A 6,474-nucleotide genomic window follows, 5' to 3' on the forward strand; every position below is an offset into this window, starting at 1 on the left:
GTTGCCACTCGTTTTTAATGCTTAATGCAGGTAGCATAGGACTCCTTAAGAGGTTATTAGAGACTCGATCGGAAAAGGACATGGCAGTCTCTTGCAATTGTAGCCGTCTAACGTCGAATCTTCTCACAGTACTTCCTTGTTTTGGCTTGGATCGGAATATCCGTAGCCGGCAATGGCATGGCTACAACGAGGTAGTGGTCCGAGGCAATGTTGGCCCCTCAGAATGTTCGGATATCCTGTATACTGGAGAAGTGTCGTGCGTCGATCACAATGTGGTTACTCTGGTTGACGGATGATTGATCAGGAGATTTCCATGTCCCCTTGCGGATATTGAGATGTGTGAACTGCGTACTAGCTACCAGAACGTCTCGCTCCGCAACCTGAATACTTTGTCGTTGTGCAGGCTGTACCTCCCGATTATGCCACCAAAGATGTCTTCTCTTCCTAGCTTCCATAAGTCTTGTCCAAGAGCTCGAAGAATATGTCTTTGGTGTCTTCATCTTTCTCCTCTGTTGGGGCATGCGCGCATATGAGGCTTATGTTGGCGAATTTAGACTTGATGCGGATTGTCGTGATGCACTCGCTCACACTGTTGAAACTCAAGACTTTTTGCCTGAGTCTAGTTCCAACAACAAATCCACACCCAAATAGACGCTGTCTTTGTTCTCGGTAGCAGTCGCCGTAGTATATATCGCAGTCTTTTAGTTTGCGTTTGCCCGGTCCATGGCAATTCTTGGTTGGAGGTAATATCTGCCTTGCAGCTGTTTAGGGCTTCCGCTAATTGTTCAGCTGCTCGTAGTCTGTTAAGCGTCCTAACATTCCACGTACAGATCCGAAGTTCGTTGTCCTTATTTCATTTGCGTTTGTTGTCAACAGTGAATCCGTCCATATTCGAGGCTTGTTGGTGCTTCTCAACTAAAGGTATTTCTTACGTGGCCAGGAAGTCACCCCGACGGCACAACCCCCAACCTCTGGAGGGCCATTTTCTAAGTATTACTCCAAGGTTGGGGAGCCGAATAGACCGCACCTTACAGGCCTGGGCTCCGAATATGTAGAAGAAGCCCTATAAGGGGTTAACTAAGTAGTTCAACCTTGCTGAAACTGTAGACGCCACCGTTGATTCCATCTTGAGAATTCATCCGCTGTCGTCTGGATAAGGATAGGTGCTTAGTGGAGACACCTCTCCCCCTCTCTCGTTTGCTACCTTCAACAACCCAATCTCCTGTTAGGGTACTAGGCACCCTATGTTTTCCGCGGGGAAGAGAGAGTAGGAGTTGATAGACAGAGGTGGGCTTCGAGGAAAAACCTGTGGACGCTTGTGTCCTCTCGAATGCACATGTCTACCATTTGAACATCACTCTTGAGCACTACCTGATTCAAAACGTTGTTAAAAAATTACATGATAGCACATCTCTTTGCTTGTACGCTGCACATGTCTGAAATGCTATCATATGAGGCTTTGAGTCGTTGAAAAAATGGTAGTTTTGACTTGAAATTTGTTGGTCTTTTCCACGATGTGCCTTAATGTGAATATTTAGCCTATCAATGATCTGGTTGGCCTGAAGCAGCACTGCCTGGTCCTTATATTTTACTTATACTTTAAAAATGATGCTTACCAGAACGTTAAAATTAGTGGTGACCGCTACAAAACTATAATCATTGACTTTTTAACTTTCCATAGGAAGTTATTGTAATGGGTCCGATTTGTCAAATTTAAAATGTTGGCTTTTCTCGACGTTTTAAGGCCCCTAGAGTCAAAATAATAGATTTTTAGAAAGATTTGTGTGCGTGTGTGTACGTACGTTCGTACGTCCGTGGGTTTGCGACGTTTTTTCGTCCTCCATACCTCAAGAAACAGAAAAGATATCGACTTGCAATAAATGTTGTTATACAGATAATATTTCAGAAAGGTAAAAAAAACCCTAAAAAAACATTACTCAAAGTTGGTAAAAATAGAATAAAAGTTTTAAGTTTTAAGCTTTAAACTTTCTTAAAAAAAAAAACATTACTAAAAATTGTTAAAAATTTCAAAAATTAAAAATATTGTCTTCAAACTTTTTAATTTCAGAGAAAATATTGTTTTCGATATTTAGTATTTTGTATAAAAATCCAACGGTCTGTTTTTTTATAAAATAAAGAAATCTACAAAAAATAGTACCAAAATCTGGTAAAAATTGGTGTACGGTTTTTGATATCTCTCATCATCATCTTTATTCATCCAATTTGTAAAAATTTAAGAAATGCCACTAAAATAGGTTAACATTTGTTTTCGACTTAAAATCTTTTTAACAAAACTAGATTTTCAAACTAAACTATTTCTTTATGTGAAAAATATTGTTCGTAATTTAAAAATGTCTAAGAATACTCAACTGACAACTTGTTTAACCCAACACGAAAATCTACAAACCTTTTAAGCAAAACAAATCGACAGGCGGGATGGGAAGTTATCAGAGTGTGATTAAGAGATTTACGTTGTGAGACATGTTAAATTGACGTTCTTAATATTGAAGATCGTAATTCAATAAAAGGTTTGCCAATATCTGTGTGTTTCCGAGTGCTAACAGCATCAACATGACTAACATAACATTTCTCAACTAATAGCAAACAGAATAATTCAAGGGATTTCACAGATTTATCCAGCTAACGCATTTTATTTTTTTCCTACGAAATTCTTTCTACAAATAATTTTGTGAAATTAAAGTAGAATATACCTTAAACCTATTTCTTACAGATATGCCAAATTCTTTATGAATAGCAGCTGTGTCTAACCTAGATGTTAAACTTAGACCCCCATTTTATTTATTTTTAAACAAACACTGGGTTGTAATAGTTAATAATCATGAAGGTACTACTCATATAAGTTTAGTTCTTTCAATTCTACTTACTATTACTTCTAAACAAATGTTGAAACAAAAAACAACTTTAAAAATATCAAACAACTTTTAAAACAATAATTTTATTAATTTATTTATTATACTACCATTTACTTTCATGTAAAAAAACTTTGTGATTGATTGGGTAAGATAGATTTGAAATAATTAAAGAATAATGTTTTTGAACAGTTCAAATATTATTTTGAATTCTTAAAAATAAACACTTAAGGCTAATTATTGAAGACATAATTTTGTGTTTCGACCTTATATGAAAATACAAATTCAGTAACCTCTAAAACAAATGAATTTGCAGAAAATTTTGTGTTCTACTCTGTACTCCATAGCAACATATGTACATATACTTTCATACATAGAATATTGCTGAAAAATGAAACTTAAGTCACGTACTTAACGTTCGTAGCGGCGGCGACACCCACGAACACAATAAACTGGGGGAAGCATCCAATATATAAAAAATATATAAACAAAATATACAAATGCATAATAAAACGTTTAGAAATGAGTTCATTCTATTGAGGAAAAGTCACGAATTGAAATTCTTATAAATTTAAACAGCCATGACCTTCTTTAAACTAATAACAGTCTTTAAGTTAAAATTCATAATGTTTTTTTTTTTTATTTTCAAAAAAATAAACTTCAAGCCCTTAGGCTGTTACTGAAAAAAAGTATTTTCCAATTGGATGTTAATTGTAAACGCAACCTCAAATCATTAGCTTGGTCAATGTCAAAACAAAATTATCAAACAAACAAGGTTACAGCAATTTTGAGGGCCATTTGGACTAAGCATTTTTATAGAAGTAGAAGAATAAAAACAAATATGTTTTTATTAAAATTGACATATACGACCGTCAAGGCTAGCTCGGATGTAGCCTAATCAGGATCAGGAGGCCCAGTTTTCAAGGACTTTTTATAAATTTAGTGGCCGTATATTGGTTGGTTGTTCAGTTGATGAACAAATCATGTTATCATGGTTTTTTAGCGTTCACCATAAACTGTTATTCCATGAACACATAAACCACATCAAATAAGAGGTTTTTGAAGATGTTAAGTGTCTCACCATACTTCGATGATTATCTTCACAAGAAGAGTTTAGAAGAAATATCAGCTTCGATTCTAACTACGTTTATAGAATCTTAAAAACTCCAAACGAAAAAAGCATTAGGAGCACATTTTGTTCTAAAAACATTTTTTCTTATAAAATAAAATCATCTGGAAGCCATAACCTTCAATTTTTGAAAAGATATTTGAGTCGTAAATCGATTTTTACCAACTTTGAGTAATTTATTTTTATTTTTTTTGTAAAAAACTGTCAATTCGATTGTTCTCAAAATCTTACGGAATGTTGAAAACAATATTCCTTATAAGATAAAATAAGTTTAAAGCCATAATCTCAAATTTTTGAAAAGATTATAGGGTCGAATTTCAATTTTTACCAACTTTGAGTAATGTTTCTTTTAGGTTTTTATTTTTTATTAAAAAACTGTCCATTTGATTTTGCTCAAAATTTTACCAGATGTTAAAAACGTTATTTTTCTTTGCATAACATTGGTTTTGGAGATAAACAAATTTTGTATTCGTAAAATTTTCGAAGTGAGACATTTTTTTAAAGTTCTTTTTTAAATTATAAAAAACCCGGTAATTGGATTGTTTTTCAAAAAATATACTTGTTTGATATCACGTTACAATATAGAATATAAAATTAAATTCAAGCTCTAGCGTTTTTGGTTCGTAAGATACTTAAAGTTTACTAAAACGCCACCCACGCAATTTTCTTGAGAGCCCTTTCTGCATCTTTCTGCATTAATATCTGTATAACAAAATTTATTTGAAGTCGATATCTCCTCTGGTTCTTGAGCTATGGACGACGAAAAAACGTCGCGATCGTACGGACGTATAAATACACGAACAAATCACGCACAATCACCTCTCTAAAAATCTTTTATTTCATCTCTAGGGACCTTGAAACGTCGATAAATGTTAACATTTTTAATTCGACAAATCGAACCCATTACAACAACTTCCTAAGGGAAGTTAAAAACATGATAATCCGGAGTTTTTGGAATACAGCATTTGTTTCTTCAATAGAAAATATAGTGAGAAAACTATCAGTTCCTGGAAACTTTATATGCTCCAAAGTGTCAAGAAAAGTGAATTGGACCAACCTGAAAACTATAGGTGTATTATTGTGTCAAACTTTAACTTAACACTTTGTGTTAAGTACTGTGGCCAGGTGATTTATTGGTACAAAGAAATGTTTTTATACTTTTTTGTTGACCTGAAAGCTGTATTCAATAGGAAATCGTTGATCTGCAAGCTTTGAGTAATAGGTTTATCAACTAAGTAGATAAAATTCTATGAGAAGATGCTTGAGAAAAATAAAGCAACATAACTTAAACAAATCCAAAGTCTTCCAATGTGAAACAGCCGTTCCTCAAGGCTGTGTTTTAAGTCCTTTATTATTTTCTTTATTTATTAATCAAGGTATTACGATAGGTGATAGGTTGATATAAAGGTCCTTCTTTATGCAAATGATCTCGTTATTATGACAAATAACCCGTTTACTCTACAGTTTTAAATAAAGAAGTTCTGCGATAATTGGGATCTAAAAATAAATAGCTCAAAGTTTCCAAAGTTGCTTTAAACAGCATGTGGTCTGATTTAGTTTCCAAATTTAAGGCCTTCACTGAATAGCTCCCTTTGGTTTGGTAATGAAATATACGGTTAGGAGCATTTCAAAGAACTTAAAAATGTTCAGAGAAATTGTTTCAAACGAAACCCTATTTACACCATTCATACGTAGTTTAGCTTACATTATATTTTTGTAAAAAACTTCAAGGCAAATTTGGATTACAATATCAAAAGCATTTAATAGGGTTTGGCATCAGGCACTCTTATCAAAAATGCGTGTTTTCGTTGGATTAGTAATTATCTTTCAATAGAAGTTGTATAAATGCTGGTGTGCCCCAGGGCTCTGTTCTATCTCCAACACTCTTTCTCATTTTTATTAATGATCTCCTCGCTGCAACTTCTAATCCAATACATTGTTTCGCTGACGATAGTACCGTTAGCTTTTCATTTTCTTTTTCAGACTCACATCCCTCTTCTTCGGATGTGGAACTCCTACGACAAAATATGATAAGCTAATTAAATTTCGACCTAAACAACATTATTTAATGGGGATTAAAAAACAGCGTGGAATATAATGCTTCGAAAAACCAGTGCTGTCTTGTATCGTTAAAGCGAAATATACCCCCCTTGCCAAATCCAATGCGCACCGACACCTCGTTTCAACCCCTCTCTCCCTTTCCTAGTGCTCAAACTGTGTCTTTATAATAAGGGTAGTATTCTCCCCTTGATTATGCGCTTATTATTAAAAAAAATCAAGGTAATAAGTGGATCAGACCTAAATCTTCAAAAACGAATAATAAGTCAAGTTTAAACCTGGCTTGATCTAGCTGTTTCGAATGACAGAATTGTATGTAAGGATTTTCTCTTTTAACGTCAAGGAATGTTTATCGACAGTTAAGTCTTACCCTAGGTAAATGCAATTATTTCAGAGACGATTTTTCAGTTTCTGAAA

This window comes from Eupeodes corollae, chromosome 1 (genome assembly GCF_945859685.1).
Source record: "Eupeodes corollae chromosome 1, idEupCoro1.1, whole genome shotgun sequence".
NCBI classification, from domain to species: Eukaryota; Metazoa; Arthropoda; class Insecta; order Diptera; family Syrphidae; genus Eupeodes; species Eupeodes corollae.